The sequence below is a fragment of the Bactrocera neohumeralis genome, unplaced genomic scaffold (genome assembly GCF_024586455.1).
Source record: "Bactrocera neohumeralis isolate Rockhampton unplaced genomic scaffold, APGP_CSIRO_Bneo_wtdbg2-racon-allhic-juicebox.fasta_v2 ctg2731, whole genome shotgun sequence".
NCBI lineage: Eukaryota > Metazoa > Arthropoda > Insecta > Diptera > Tephritidae > Bactrocera > Bactrocera neohumeralis.
This window is the reverse complement of record NW_026090318.1, coordinates 1-17710: the sequence shown is the minus strand read 5'-3', so window position 1 is coordinate 17710 and position 17710 is coordinate 1. Positions and strand designations below refer to the sequence as shown.

Here is a 17710-nt window from a genome sequence, read left to right as displayed (position 1 = left end):
TCTTTTTCCGGCATCCCTCCCCTCTCCATTGATATATGTACCATCGCCCTAGCTTGTTTAGTTCGCCTGCGTTGAGTCAAGTTGAGTAGACGTGTGTTTGTAGTGCTCGTCACGAAAATGGAAAAACGAAATCAAGAGCAATGCGTCGCGATAAAATTTTGCGCCTGATTTGGCGAAACAGCTCCGAAAACGTACGATAAAATTGTAAGAGTGTATGGTGATAGTGGTCTTAGTAGTGCCCAAGCTTACAATGGTTGTCTCCGCGCGCCCCCCGCCCGAAAAAAGCTCGCATGAGCAAGTCGAAGGTGAAAACGATGATTATTGCCTTTTTTGATAGCCGTGGAATCGTCCACAAAGAATTCGTTCCACCGGGGAAAACTGCGAATCAAGTCTACTATTGCCAGGTACTCGAAAGATTGCAAAAACGAGTCAACAGGGTGCGCTTAGACATCGCTCGTAACTGGATCCTTCATCACGACAACGCGCCGTGCCACGCCGCCTTCAGCGTGTCCCAGTATTTGGCCTCTAAAGGGATCGCCGTGTTGCAACAGCCGCCTTATTCACCCGACATGTCACCCTGTGACTTTTTTTGTTTCGTAAAAAAAGCATGGAAAACGGAATCATGGAATCGCTGTATAGCTGCCCAAGGGGACTACCTTGAAGGGGATGGCAGAGTTGTAGAATAATTTTCAAATATACGGTTTTTATGGAATCAGTCTCATTACTTAATTGTCATACCTCGTACATATGTTTTTTACCTGGTTACACTTTACCTAACCTTCCAACTTTGTTTATTACCTAGGTTTTGTTTTGTTTTGTAGGGTTTTAAAACAGGATAATTATGTTTAAAAAATTAATGCTCTACAAGGTGCTTTCCAAAGTAAAAAGGACTTTTGATCAACATGTGGACCAATCAAAGTCCGTGATAACAGGAAATTCCATCGAAACTGTGCGTAAATTCATCAATTGGCCGAAATCATTATTGAAATTCATGGAAATGGAATTGAACATCTCCAAAACATCGAATTATAGCATTTTGACCGAACATTTGGGCTTACGAAAGGTGTGTACGCGGTTTGTTCCGCAAAAATTGCTCAGAATCCAACATTCACATTTTAACCATTAACCACTTCTCGTATTCACCTGATATGGAACCGTGCGACTTCTTCCTTTTCAGAAAAATGCATTTGCTCATGAAAGGGAAGCGTTATGCAGACGTAGAGGTCATTCAAAAGGCTTGCACCGGCATACTGGCGGCCATACCGGCCAAAGAGCTAAAACACTCGTTCGACATGCTTTTGGACCGTGAAAAAAACTGTATCGGAGCAGAAGGAGGCTACTTTGAATAAAGTAAATTGATTTTACCGAAAAAAACATATGTTTTTTTTTTCAAAATCCTGTTCACTGTGGAACATATCATTTGTTCTGTTTTGTTTTTCAAAGTCCTGTTTACTTTGGAACACACCTTGTTTTATTATTGATATATGATAAAATATAATTTTCAACTTGTTGTCTCGTTAAGCTACACGTTACACGTGGAAAATAATTAATATAGTAAACGATTTGCTTAGAATATATTATTTGCATAGTGGTTAATTCTGATTGCAATATAACAAAAATAATGTAGAATATTAATTAGTTCCGTTACACCTACAAACTATATTACATTGCGAAGAAAATTGGTTCGCTATTTAACGAAAAAAGTAGTTGTGATGACATTTAGCCAAAGTTGCCCATATATGAACTTGATTTTGATTGGTCAGTTTGTATGGCAGTCCGAACTTAACAGTTCTTTTGAAGATTAAAGAGATACCTGGGGCAATAATCTATGCTAAATTTTATGAACATTTTTTGTCACATAAGAACTTAATTTTGATTTTTCAATTGGTATTGCAGGTTTTGTTATGCTTTGAAATGTTGTAGTTCTTCAACTATTGTAACGTTGCCTTAGAGAATAAACCACGGTGAAATTGCAGAATATATCTCGTTAACTGAATAAGTCTCCAATGCAAGCATTTGACTCTGATCATTCAGTTTGTATGGCATCTATATGCTAAAGTAATCCGATATGAACAATTTCTTCCGATATTACATTATTTATATGAACAATAACTCATACCAAATTTCGCGAAGATATATCGTCAAATGAGGAAGTTTCCCATGCAAACATTTGATTCCGATCATTCAGTTTGTATGGCAGCTATAAGCTATAGTTAACCGATCTGAACAATTTTTTCGTATATTACATTATTATCGAAAATAACCTGTGCCAACTTTTGAACTTGATTCCAATCGTTCAGTTTGTATGGCAGCTATATGTTATTGTGGTCTGATATCGGCAGTACCGACAAATGAGCAGCTTCTTGAAGAGAAAATGACGTTTGCAAAATTTCAAAACGATATCTTAAAAACTGAGGGTCCAGTTGTATATATACACACAGACCACAGACGGACATGGCTAAATCGACTCAACTCAACATACTGATCATTTAAATACAAGTATATACTTTATAGGGCTCCGACGCTTCCTTCTGGGTGTTACAAATTTCGTGGCAAACTTAATATACCTTGTTCAGGGTATAAGAATGCAGATTGCTGAGTAGTTCCATGTTATGCAGCATGGAAGCAAATTTGGTCATGTCCTCTGACATCGCAGTGTTAATGAAACATATTATACTCTTGAAACATGTTGCTACAGAGTTTAATAGTTTTGTTCACATATTGAAATTAAATACAGGGTGTCCCAAAATTAAATTTAATTTAAATTTGCAGGCAAGTATATAGTAAAGTGTTGACAACCCTAAAGAAAAACAAATGAACTGTTGCAGAGTTTAGGCTTAGTAAAAATGGGGGTTTACGCGGTAGAACAAAATGTCTTTATTATTTAACAATATTTCAAAAATTATGAAAGCTTGGAGGTACCTGGTTGAGACTTTCATGAAAAATATGTTCGGAATAAGGTTTTAACTTCGTCAACTGTAAAAGATTTTGAAATGGCGAAAATTTTAAAGCTTGATTTAATTTTAGGGTACCTTATAGTGTATATAGCTTAGAATATTACATGTGGCAAGAGTATGAAAATAGATAATACCGCTTTTCGCTCTGTTACAAATTTCTAATTTGAGAGATTTTCATATGTGCTGTGAAAATGCGAATTTTGTTAGTCTCAGTTTAGTCTTTTCTTACTAGGTAGACTTGCCAAACTGTACAATAAAATCTCTGTTTAATCTTTATCCTTAAGCTGTACTTATTGTGTTTTTGCAGATGTCAGTAAAATGTCACCTATAAAAAACCATTTCATGGAATCAAGTCAATCTCATTTTAGTACAAAGAATAGTACTCGTGTTATAGCACAGAAAGGTGGTTTGGCTGTTTTACCGTGTGTCGTCAAACTAAATTCTCCAGCAACAGTAAGTATTGTAATTATATGCAAACATTGTACTTATAAATATGTACATATACACCCTGTCCAGAAAATATCGGGAATTCCTCATTTAAATCTCCTGCTTATATGAAAGACAGGTAAATTTTTTTACTAGCTTGGTACAACTGTCCTTAATTATGATGCCAAAAATTAGCGCGATCGGTCAACAAGTGTGTTTACAGCAGCTGTTTATGTCAGGAGAGATGTACCAACCTAGGAAAAAAATGTACCTGTCTTCCATATAAGAGGGTTATGAGAGGGGAAAATGAAGAATTCCCGATACTTTCTTGACAGGCTTTTTTATTTTTTATTTTTTTTTTTGTTATTGGTTTTATTTTTGACGTCAAATCGATCCAATAATGAACTGTAATATTGTTTATCAAGAATTTTGATTTTCTGATTGTGAGGATACTCGATAAAATCGTTACAATTGATGCATTGACATCTGTGACATTTAAGTTGAAATCTGCGAAATTGCAGACAAAAATGTGTCCATATCCTTAACTTTTGATGCGCACTGAAACTCGTCGTTTTCTTTTATGTTCGTTGTTTCTTCATCTAGTTCCGATTAAAGAGCATATTCTTCAGCACTAGTGTTTTCCGCTTAAATGGCCGTTCGAAACCGTGATAGTAATTCGGTCTTTATTCTATCATGTACTAAACCACGTCCCTCCAGTTCCTTTTTCAGAGTTGGAATCTTCAAAAATTTAACCACTTCAAAAAAATTAACTCATAAAATAAATAATCTACCTCGCATCTCACTTTGGAGTTAGATTACTGGATTTTTTAAATAAAAGTCCCAAAGTCATGACTACTACACATACTTATCTTTATTTCTAATTCCAAAAACTTAACGCTTTATTACTTGGTGCATTCCATTTACGAGGAATTGTCACAGGCGTGGAGACATCAGCTAGTTCGTTGCATGCATCTAAGGATCTCGTTGCGTTCGTTCGGCTATCTTGGCATTGTTAGCTCCATCCTTTGAGGGATTCGTCACACTTTAGGAGCACCTCATTCGCTTCTGCTCTCATTTTCAGAAAGATTTCTTGCATTAGAGACGTGTGTCGATTTCGCGAAATTCGTTTGGATGAGGGGGTCTTGTTGTCTGGTTGTTTGTGTGCAGACAGTTGCCGTGCAATCTTGCTTTGCCTTCTGGAGGCATTTGATTCGTCGTCTATTCGCACCTTTTTAATGTTTTCATGTCATAAGGGTCCGTGCTTCAAGCAACTATCGCCGCTCGATCGTATGATTGCACTTTCGGTCCCTGTGGTTATCTAAGTATTTCAGGGAGCCCACTCGAGGGTTGACACGAAACTTTATGGGAGTTAGTGTTCAGAACTGGGACCATAGCACTAATCAGGAATTAACTCCACTGAGCCTATAAGACCAACCTAACGACGTATACATTAAACATTTTCAGATCATTTGTCAGTATCGTGGTCCTACTTCGTTGATGGATTTCTTAATTTGTGCTGTCGGGGACTATTCAGGTGACTTCTCAGTTGTTATTCATTAAGTATTGTTAACCAGGCCGTTCAGTGTCTGCCATCTATGACCTCGGATGAGCTTAGCAATGGGGGATTTTTTTATAACGGCTTTCTTCGTGGCTCTGTTGTCCTCCTCTTCTGGAATGGTGTTTCCTCGGGATCACTCCTTCGGGGTTGTGGATGCTTATTTCGAGGCATCGTGGTATATACTTCGTCACCGGAGATTCATAGGATGTTTCAGCTCTTTGATAACCTAGTGTTTTTTGACGATATTGAATGATATGGATCTGGTCAATATGTGGTTTTAAAAATACCCGTAAAACCCCGTAAAACACCTTAATTACTCTAAGAGCCATTTCCAGATCGTCTTCTCTTTCTTTTTATAGGATTATTTAAAACCATAGGTATATTGCAACAAGAAACAACCACCAGTGCCCCATTGGAGAAGATTCAACGTTGCATCAATGAACTTGAGCCACATTTATGGGGACTAGTGATTGAAAATGAAATGTTAATATTTAGTATGCTGGAGCTATGAGAAGTATTTACTCGATTTTATCTCTTTTAGGCACAAATACACACTTGTATTAGAAAAATTTTTATTAAGATATCTCAGACATTGACTAATATACATATATAATATAAAGTCCTCCACAAGTTCGAAAATCTTTATATAAAAATATGGGGGTTAAGGAAAGTTTTGTCACGATTTTATCTATTCTTTTCGTTACAATATGTTATTACCATAAAAACATATTACATGATTTCATTAAGAAACCTTGCAGATTGACCGGTATATTTGGAATAAAGTCAATAAGAATTTCGAAATCTTATGGGGACTATGGAAAGTATTATGATCGGGTTTTGAGCCTAAGTTCACTATTTTTAAAGTTTTATCTCGATAAATTAAATTTTACTTGATTTGTGATATTTACTGTATTGCGATTTTGTACGTCACAGGAAAGTCAGCATAATATCAAGAAATATGGGATTTCACTATAAGGTGGACAGTGCCACACACATTGTTCAATTTTGATACTAGCTCCTCTGAAACTATATTATAACATCGTGGGTGTAAAATTTTATGTCTCTGGCGCATTTATTTATTGAGTTATCGCACTTTTAGTAGTTTTAAACAAACGCGTTACATGGGGAGTGGGACGAGTTATAATTTGATTTTACCTATTTTCATACTGTCGTCATCCGGATCATTTGTATCTATATCTGGCTAAATGAGCACCTGACCCCCCTCTTAATATAATACTTCTACTCCACACATACACACCATACTCAACACGACTACACCATATATATCATCCACACATCATATTCAACACATCTACACCATATTCATCATCCACACCTCACACTCAACACACCTGCAACATATACACCACACACAAGGACACCGGACACAATGGACAAAAGGTACTGACGGACGGCGCCGAGCCTCTTTCTTGTACGATCCGCACGCATATACATACGTAGCGTCAGTCAGCTACGAGTTTTTTCCCGCTTTTTAATTCGGTTTTTGAGCAGAGTCGTTCTATGGTCCTTCGAGCCGTACCGGATGGCACTAGTTACAAAAACCATAAAATCTCTTACGGAAACTAAAAATTCGGTGACGGTAACGCGATAACCAAATTATAAAAAAACCAAACCAAACCAAATTAAAAAAAGTACTAAAAGTTGTCAAAACCAAAAACCAAACCAAATTAAAAAAAAGTACTAAAAGTTGTCAAAAGACAACGGTGGTGAGGTGACAGTTAGAAAAAAAAAAACTGAAGTATTAAAAATTGTGAAAAGACAACGGTGGTGGTGACATACATAGTTTATACCAGACCCGTTAGTGGCAACATATTGAAAAAAAATATATACATATCTCATTGGTCTCAAAAATTCTTTTAAAATCGTCATCAAATTCTCTGTTGTATCAAATTCAATAATATGCATAGTCTTTCCAAAAATTATTTACCGATTCATGTATCGTAAAACGTCCCTTTCCCAGTAATATTTGCTGTTAAACTGATTAAATGTTTTTTCGTTTCCGGAATTTGTACATTATCTGAGCTTTCCGCCGAATGTTGAGTTTAATTTTCCGATGAATCATCAGAAACCTGATTCAAATACTGTCTAGACAATGCATCTGCCACTCTATTAACTTTACCTGGTTTATATAATATATAATTTTAGGAGCATATTTCTCAATTATAGCATGCCACCTTTTCATATTTACATTAAGATTTCTCGGAGAAACCGCAAAAGATAACGGCTGATGATCCGTTTGAATTTCCAAATTCGAAACACCATAAAGGTAATTCCTTAATGTCTTTAATGCCCAAACTATAGCATAAAGATCTTTTTCATTTGTTGTATAATTCCTTTCTGTGCAATTCAATGTCTTAGAGATAAAAGTAATAGGTTTACCTTCCTGACTTAATATTCCACCTAATGCGTAATTTGATGCATCTGTTGCCAACACAAATTGTTTTGTGAGTTGAATTAATTCAACCTGATTTGCAAGCAATTGTTTTAATTTTTCAAAAGCTATCATTGCATCCAGTTCCAAACGCACCTCAATTTTTTTAGACATATGTTGAAAAACTTGACAATTTTCACCTGATAAATGCCTGGTTAAAGGTTTGGCTATCGCTGCGTAATCCTTAATAAACTTCCTTTAGTAACCTTTCATTCCCAAGAAACTACGAAGCTGACGTGCCGTTCTTGGTAATGGATACCTTGAAATTGCTTCAATTTTTCTAATCACATTATTTGCTACAATATATCCCAAAAATTCGACTTTCCTTTCATAAAGCCTAGATTTTTCCAACGAAATCCTCATATTCGCTTTCCATAGTATATTTATAACCTTTCTCAAATGTCTCGTATGCTCCTTATAGTCCGCAATTATATCATCTATACGCACATGCCAAATTTTCCAATGTATTCCCTTAACACATCATCCATAGCTCTCTGAAAAATACTAGGAGCTTTCTTCGTTCTTCCCATTATTTATCGAAAATGCCGTCTTTTCCACATCACCATCCTTCATCAAAATTTGATGAAAGCCTGACTCCAGGTATAATGTAGAATAATGTAGAAAAATACTTTGATGCCCCCAAACTAGAAAGTATAACTTTGCTGTCCGGTATAGGATACTTATCAGCAATTGTCGTTTAATTTTTTTAAAATCCACCACCATCTTTAATTTTTGTGTACCATCCTTATTAAGCTATTGCATAGTTTCTATCGCGGGCCTTGAGCCCGTACAATAACCACCCCAAAAAAAAAATGATTTTTTTTTCCATGTAATTTATATGAAAAACAGAAAATTTGGAAGAGGCACCTCTTAATATTAATATTAAGAGCTCATCTTTTGAGTGACTTTGTTTTTACACATTTCGAAAGTTTTCAGCCTGTTTTTCAGTTGAAAAAAAAGGTTGCCTCAAAATGGCACACCCTAATGTACATATATTATTTCTTTGGCACATTTGTCTGTATGTTTACGAAACCAAATGCGAGCCATATACATATGTACATACATTCATAATAACAAGTGTCGCACGCTTCTTTCGCATCTCCGTTGTCACTGTCAACCAATTTTTTGTTGGTGACATATTCATATGTGTACGCATATGTATGTATGCATGCTTGTGCATTATTTGTTCGGAAGTGTATACAAATATATGTATGTACATACCCTGCCAACCATGAGCGGGTAGAACACCAGATAATTAGCGGGTAACACGGTGGTAAACGTGGTGGTAAACATATAGAATGTTTCTTAAGCCTGGCAGATATTTTACCTACTCACGTACGTATACATGTGATCATACATCTTTGTTGCGCTCATTCAGCAGTGTCATATAAAAAAGTATATCTGTCCTGCTCTAATATCCCCAATCGACGGTTGATGCAGGGTTACATTTTCTCTTTTTAAATAGCTGATGCAGGGTTGCATTTTTAATTCCTACTTTTAAAATTTAAAAGAAAACTTTTTAATTTTTTAAAATTTTTATTTTATTTTATTTTTTACACTTTTACATAAAATTTATTATAATTTATATATAAATAAAAATATGTTTAATTTAAAAAAATAATTAATATCTCAAAAAAGATTAATTAAAGAAAGGAATTATTACAACCTGAAAATAAAAGAGTGTAAAAATATTATAAAACACAAATACCTGAAAATAAATAATAATTACATTGAATTTGTAATATCTAAAAGAAAAAGAAAGATTAATTGTATAAAATGATAATAATATCTGTAAAAAATATTAATATTATCTGATAAAATATATTAAATACAAATAGGATTTACTCTGAAAGCAAGGATTAATTAAATAAAAATAGTGATAAAATCTGAAAAGAAAGAATAATTAAATAAAAATCATAATAATATCTCAAATAAAAGAATAATATTATCCGATTATTTAAAATATAAAGCAAACATTTGTTTTCACATATTATTTTGGATTGTGCAGGCCGCCTTAAACGCATAAAATACATATGTACATATACGTATGTATGTATGTATTTATTTTTGCGTATTATATTGGACTGCGCAGTCCAATTTCAAAGTACACACACTTTTTTCACTTACTTACTCAACAATTGATATTTGCCGCTTCTGATGATATACATAGCTGCTGCTGCTACTTCCAATTTCCAATGCTATAAAAATAAATGAAGTAATTAGTTTCAAAATATTGTTAAAAAATCACATAAAATTCATTTACTTACTTTCTTGTCGTACGAGCCTCCTTTACGATGGTACGATCACGAACGACATGCGGCTTTCAATCGTTTTTTTATTACCCTTTTTCGGATTTTCTATTGTCACTATTGACAATAATGTTTTCTCCTTCGCACTCATTCAAATAAATCAAGAGATGAAAGAAACTTTTTTTCATCGCATTTAGGTAAACAAAAAATAACCTGAAAATGTGCGTTGGGGTTAGTGTATAGAGAAAAAATGTGTAGTTGTATTGGAATATTTGTCTCAAGCGGGTAGCCGTGGTTGGCAGGGTATAAGTATATACATATATTATATATGCATGAATACTATATATATGTACATACATAACTACATTACGTGTGCATAAGTGCTGTAACAAAACTAAACGAAGTGTGGTGACAAAAAGTGCAGTGAAGAGAGAAAAAGCAGAGTAAAAGAATAATTACACCTGTGATATACATACATATGTACATATAAAGTGATAGTGCAGTGAGGTAACCTACGAACAAAAGAAGAAAAAGTCATACAAAAACACGAGCACACCTACAGCGCCAACAACAAAAGGACTGGAGAAACACGAAAAAGAAGGACAGGCACAAGCCCAGACAAGCGACAGCACAGGCAACGCACAAGCGCAGGCACACGCTCAAGGCACACGCTCAAGGCCCACTCATACATACATACATACACACGTAAACTCATACTATCCCCAAAAGCCCCTGGAGGAAAGCAAAGTGAGTTGTATCGTTTCCTTTAAATTTTTATATTATACACATATACATACATATATGATTTAATTTCACAAAATTAAATTTACGGCCTGACCAAAATTCCGGTCAAAAAAGTAGTGAGAACCGTTACCAAGCTGTTTTCGGTATTCGGTTTATTTTCCGGAAAAAACCGAAAAACCGCTAGCAAAGCAGTTTGGTACTGTATACTTCGGATTAGTGATTGCCGGTAAATGCTTACCTTTGTGTTATTACACAAAAATTATCCCACTTATTATCACTTTTCGCTACGTGGCGCCAATTGGATATTCCAAGCGTAGCCAGGTCCTTCTCCACTTGGTCCTTCCAACGGAGTGGAGGTCTTCCTCTTCCTCTGCTTCCCCCGGCGGGTACAGCGTCGAATACTTTCAGAGCTGGAGTCGTATATCTCGTACAGCTCATCGTTCCATCGAATGCGATATTCGCCGTGGCCAACGCGCAAAGGACCATAAATCTTTCGCAGAACTTTTCTCTCGAAAACTCGCAACGTCGACTCATCAGTTGTTGACATCGTCCAAGCCTCTGCACCATATAGCAGGACGGGAATTATGAGCGACTTATAGAGTTTGGCTTTTGTTCGTCGAGAGAGGACTTTACTTTTCAATTGCCTACTCAGTCCGAAGTAGCACCTGTTGGCAAGAGCAATCCTGCGTTGGATTTCCAGGCTGACATTGTTGGTGGTGTTAATACTGGTTCCTAAATAGACGAAATTATCTACAACTTCAAAGTTATGACTGTCAACAGTGACGTGAGTGCCAAGTCGCGAGTGCGACGACTGTTTGTTTGATGACAGGAGATATTTCGTCTTGCCCTCGTTCACTGCCAGACCCATTTGTTTTGCTTCCTTGTCTAGTCTGGAGAAAGCAGAACTAACGGCGCGGGTGTTAAGGCCGATGATATCAATATCATCAGCATACGCCAGCAGCTGTACACTCTTATAAATGATGGTACCTTCTCTACTAAGTTCTGCAGCTCGAACTATTTTCTCCAGAAGCAGGTTGAAAAAGTCACACGATAGGGAATCGCCTTGTCTGAAACCTCGTTTGGTATCGAACGGCTCGGAGAGGTCCTTCCCGATTCTGACGGAGCTCCTCGTGTTGCTCAGCGTCAGTTTACACAGCCGTATTAGTTTTGCGGGGATACCAAATTCAGACATCGCGGCATAAAGGCAGCTCCTTTTCGTGCTGTCGAAAGCAGCTTTGAAATCGACGAAGAGGTGGTGTGTGTCGATTCTCCTTTCACGAGTCTTTTCCAAGATTTGGCGCATGGTGAATATCTGGTCGGTTGTTGATTTTCCAGGTCTAAAGCCACACTGATAAGGTCCAATCAGTTTGTTGACGGTGGGCTTTAATCTTTCACTCAATACGCTCGATAGAACCTTATATGCGATGTTGAGGAGGCTAATCCCACGGTAGTTGGCGCAAATTGTGGGGTCTCCTTTTTTTATGGATTGGGCATAGCACACTTAAATTCCAATCGTTGGGCATGCTTTCGTCCGACCATATTTTACAAAGAAGCTGATGCATGTTCGCCTTCTCCTGGCGTTGTGCATTCACTGCCATTCAGCAGGCTGGAGAAGTGTTCCCTCCATAATTTAAGTATGCTCTGGGCATCGGTCACTAGATCACCTTTGGGGGTTCTACAAGAGTATGCTCCGGTCTTGAAACCTTCTGTAAGCCGCCGCATTTTTTCGTAGAATTTTCGAGCATTACCCCTGTCGGCCAGCTTATCAAGCTCTTCATACTCACGCATTTCGGCCTCTTTCTTTTTCTGTCTGCAGATGCGTCTTGCTTCCCTCTTCAATTCTCGGTATCTATCCCATCCCGCACGTATTGTGGTCGATCGTAACGTTGCGAGGTAGGCAGCCTGTTTTCTCTCCGCTGCGGCGCGGCGCTCCTCGTCGTACCAGTTGTTCTTTTGCACTTTCCGAAAACCAAGGGTTTCGGATGCAGCTGTACGTAAGGAGTTTGAAATGCCGTCCCACAGTTCCCTTATACCGAGTTGTTGATGAGTGCTCTCAGAGAGCAGGAGTGCAAGCCGAGTAGAAAATCGTTCGGCAGTCTGTTGTGATTGCAGCTTTTCGACGTGGAACCTTCCTTGTGTTTGTTGGCGTGCGTTTTTTGCTGCACAGAGGCGGGTGCGAAACTTGGCTGCAACAAGATAGTGGTCCAAGTCGATGTTAGGACCTCGGAGCGCACGAACATCTAAAACACTGGAGACGTGTCTTCCGTCTATCACAACATGATCGATCTGGTTTGTAGTTTTTCGATCCGGAGACAGCCAGGTAGCTTGATGAATTTTTTTGTGCTGGAATCTAGTACTGCAGATATCCATATTTCGGGCCCCGGCGAAGTCGATCAGCCTCAACCCATTTGGGGATGTTTCCTCGTGGAGGCTGAATTTACCGACCATAGTGCCAAAGATACCTTCTTTGCCCACCCTGGCGTTAAAGTCGCCAAGCACGATTTTGACATCGTGGCGGGGGCATCTCTCATAAGTGCGTTCCAAGCACTCATAAAAGGCATCTTTGGTCACATCGTCCTTCTCATCCGTCGGAGCGTGGGCGCAGATCAGCGATATGTTGAAGAACCTCGCTTTGATGCGGATTGTGGCTAGACGTTCATTCACCGGAGTGAATGATAGTACTCGGCGACGGAGTCTCTCTCCCACCACGAATCCCACACCAAACTTGCGCTCCTTTATATGGCCACTGTAGTAAATGTCACAAGGACCTACTCGTCTTTGTCCTTGTCCCGTCCATCGCATTTCTTGGACGGCGGTGATGTCAGCCTTTATTTTCACGAGGACATCAACCAGCTGGGCAGCGGCACCTTCCCAATTAAGGGACCGGACATTCCAGGTGCATGCCCTTAAATCGTAGTCCTTATTTCGTTTGCCGTGGTCGTCATCAAAAGGGGGGTCTCTCATCCGAGGCTGGTTGTTACTGTTCATTGGGGTAGGCTTTTTACGTGGCGGGTCCCAAACCCAGCGCACAACCCTATGCAGGGGATGTTTCGCCTTCTCACTTTAGCTCACCTTCGAACGGATGTTCTTAGGCTAACCAGAGGATACTTGGTCAAAGACCGGAAGTCGTGAGCTGCTTGAGTCATATGTAAAAGAATCGTTTCTGGCCACTCCCAAGTGAATGGCGATCAGAGAACTTTCCTCACTTGCGTGAACTTCTACACATGACCCCATCCTCCAATGGGGTTATATATACCAAAGTGATCAGAGTGACGAGTAGAGTTGAAATCCGGATGTCTGTCTGTCCGTCCGTCCGTCTGTCCGTCCGTCCGTGCAAGCTGTAGCTTGAGTAAAAGTTGAGATATCATGATGAAACTTGGTACACGTATTTCTTGGCCCCATAAGAAGGTTAAGTTCGAAGATGGGCAAAATCGGCCAACTGCCACGCCCACAAAATGGCGACAACCGAAAACCTATAAAGTGTCATAACTAAGCCATAAATGAAGATATTAAAGTGAAATTTGGCGCAAAGGATCGCATTAGGGAGAGGCATATTTGGACGTAATTTTTTTTGGAAAAGTGGGCGTGGCCCCGCCCCCTACTAAGTTTTTTGTACATATCTCGGAAACTACTATGTCAACCAAACTCTACAGAGTCGTTTTCTTCAGGCATTTCCATATACAGTATACATATCTCAGGAACTACTAGACCGATTTCAATGAAATTCGGTACATAATATTTTCTTAACATCCTGATGACATGTACGAAATATGGGTGAAATCGGTTAACAACCACGCCTTCTTCCAATATAACGCTATTTTGAATTCCATCTGATGCCTTCTCTGTATAATATGTAAGTATATACATTAGGAAATGAAAATACAATTTAATACTCAAAGTACACAAATTGATCTAATCTAATTAATTTTATAGCAAAATAAAAAAATATGTAAATTATTATCACTTTATCATGCGAGAGTATAAAATGATCGGTGACATCCGAACTTAGCCCTTCCTTACTTGTTTATCCTTATGGTTGCCGTAGCTTATTTTAAGCAATCATGCTTATACTTGATTAAGTATAAGGGGTCTTGCTGGAAATGACTGCAAGTAGATACTTGAAAATTTTTTTGTTTTTATTGCTATTGGGATAATTTTTGTGTTATAACACAAAGGTAAGCATTTACCGGCAATCACTAATCCGAAGTATACAGTACCAAACTGCTTTGCTAGCGGTTTTTCGGTTTTTTCCGGAAAATAAACCGAATACCGAAAACAGCTTGGTAACGGTTCTCACTACTTTTTTGACCGGAATTTTGGTCAGGCCGTAAATTTAATTTTGTGAAATTAAATCATATATGTATGTATATGTGTATAATATAAAAATTTAAAGGAAACGATACAACTCACTTTGCTTTCCTCCAGGGGCTTTTGGGGATAGTATGAGTTTACGTGTGTATGTATGTATGTATGAGTGGGCCTTGAGCGTGTGCCTGCGCTTGTGCGTTGCCTGTGCTGTCACTTGTCTGGGCTTGTGCCTCTCCTTCTTTTTCGTGTTTCTCCAGTCCTTTTGTTGTTGGCGCTGTAGGTGTGCTCGTGTTTTTGTATGACTTTTTCTTCTTTTGTTCGTAGGTTACCTCACTGCACTATCACTTTATATGTATGTATGTATATCACAGGTGTAATTATTCTTTTACTCTGCTTTTTCTCTCTTCACTGCACTTTTTGTCACCACACTTCGTTTAGTTTTGTTACAGCACTTATGCACACGTAATGTAGTTATGTATGTACATATATATAGTATACATGCATATATAATATATATACTTATACCCTGCCAACCACGGCTACCCGCTTGAGACAAATATTCCAATACAACTACACATTTTTTCTTTATACACTAACCCCAACGCACATTTTCAGGTTATTTTTTGTTTACCTAAATGCGATGAAAAAAGTTTCTTTCATCTCTTGATTTATTTGAATGAGTGCGAAGGAGAAAACATTATTGTCAATAGTGACAATAGAAAATCCCAAAAAGGGTAATAAAAAAACGATTGAAAGCCGCATGTCGTTCGTGATCGTACCATCGTAAAGGAGGCTCGTACGACAAGAAAGTAAGTAAATGAATTTTATGTGATTTTTTAACAATATTTTGAAACTAATTACTTCATTTATTTTTATAGCATTGGAAATTGGAAGTAGCAGCAGCAGCTATGTATATCATCAGAAGCGGCAAATATCAATTGTTGAGTAAGTATGTGAAAAAAGTGTGTGTACTTTGAAATTGGACTGCGCAGTCCAATATAATACGCAAAAATAAAGACATACATACATATATGTACATATGTATTTTATGCATTTAAGGCGGCCTGCACAATCCAAAATAATATGTGAAAACAAATGTTTCCTTTATATTTTAAATAATCGGATAATATTATTCTTTTATTTGAGATATTATTATGATTTTTATTTAATTATTCTTTCTTTTCAGATTTTATCACTATTTTTATTTAATTAATCCTTGCTTTCAGAGTAAATCCTATTTGTATTTAATATATTTTATTCTTTCAGATAATATTAATCTTTTTTACAGATATTATTATCATTTTATACAATTAATCTTTCTTTTTCTTTTAGATATTACAAATTCAATGTAATTATTATTTATTTTCAGGTATTTGTGTTTTATAATATTTTTACACTCTTTTATTTTCAGGTTGTAATAATTCCTTTCTTTAATTAATCTTTTTTCAGATATTAATTATTTTTTTAAATTAAACATATTTTTATTTATATATAAATTATAATAAATTTTATGTAAAAATGTAAAAAATAAAATAAAATAAAAATTTTAAAAAATTAAAAAGTTTTCTTTTAAATTTTAAAAGTAGGAATTAAAAATGCAACCCTGCATCAGCTATTTAAAAAGAGAAAATGTAACCCTGCATCAACCGTCGATTGGGGATATTAGAGCAGGACAGATATACTTTTTTATATGACACTGCTGAATGAGCGCAACAAAGATGTATGATCACATGTATACGTACGTGAGTAGGTAAAATATCTGCCAGGCTTAAGAAACATTCTATATGTTTACCACCACGTTTACCACCGTGTTACCCGCTAATTATCTGGTGTTCTACCCGCTCATGGTTGGCAGGGTATGTACATACATATATTTGTATACACTTCCGAACAAATAATGCACAAGCATGCATACATACATATGCGTACACATGTGAATATGTCACCAACAAAAAATTGGTTGACAGTGACAACGGAGATGCGAAAGAAGCGTGCGACACTTGTTATTATGAATGTCATATGTATATGGGTCCCCTTTGGTTTTGTAAAAAACAGACAAATTTTAAAAAATAATAATGGAAATTGTTTTTTTTACCCAATTTTTATTAGCAGGGAATTCAAAATTTTAAAAAAAGCACTAAGATTTATTTAATAAGAGGTCTTTTTTAAATTTTTTTTTCATATAAAACAGGTCTTTTTTGGGGGGGGTTTCGGGGGCAGGCCACTTGCAATTTAAAAAAAATGGGCAAAAATTAAAGAAGGTGGTGGATTTTTAAAAAATTTAAAAAACAATTCTGATAAGTATCTACCGGACACAAAGTTATACTTTCTGTTTGGGGGGATCAAAAACACATTTTCACTTATACCCGGTCAGGCTTTTCAAATTTTTATGAAGGATGGTGATTGGAAAAGGGCATTTTTGATAAATAATGGGGAAAACGAAGCTCCCTTTTTTTCAGAATATGGATGATTGTTGGGGGTCATTGGAAAATTTGGGATTTTAAGATATAAGGGATATAAAGGGCTACAGACATTTTAAAGGTTTAATATAATGGGCAATTGAGGATTTCGTTGGAAAAATCGCTTTATGGAAGGGAAATCAATTTTGGGATTTTTACAAATAATGTGATTAGAAAAAATTAAGCTTTCAGGTATCCCTTCCAAGAACCCAAAGTCACTTCGTATTTTTGGGGTGAAAAGGAAAAGGAAGTTTTTGGGTTTGAGCGATAGCCAACCAACAGGCTTTATCAGGTGAAAATTGTCAGTTTTTTAAATATGTCTTTGGGGGCGTTTGGAACTGGATCAATGATGCTTTAAAAATTAAAAATTCTTTTTTGGGGGTTGGTTAATTCAAAATAAAACAAATTTTGTTTTGGGAAAAATATCAAAAACCAATGGGAAAATTGGGGGTAAACCTATTACTTTATCTTGTTAATTGCGAAAAAGGAAATTTTACAACAAATGAAAAAGTCTTTATGTTTTTTTGGGCATTAAAAAACTAAAATTCCCTTTATTG

At 36.7% G+C, this 17710-nt stretch overlaps 1 long non-coding RNA gene across 2 annotated transcripts; it reads left to right on the top strand.

Moving 5' to 3' along the window:
• Positions 1-852: 852 nt before the first annotated feature.
• On the top strand, positions 853-16157 carry LOC126766864 (uncharacterized). 2 transcript variants are annotated; one of them, XR_007668963.1, is made up of 5 exons: positions 853-1063; positions 1178-1350; positions 3265-3410; positions 15573-15639; positions 16106-16157. It is a non-coding gene; the product is annotated as an uncharacterized LOC126766864 (long non-coding RNA). The 2 variants fall into 2 exon arrangements; XR_007668962.1 differs by lacking the exon at positions 16106-16157 and adding an exon at positions 15841-15948 and having other exon boundaries at positions 854-1063.
• The last annotated feature ends 1553 nt before the right edge of the window (positions 16158-17710 follow it).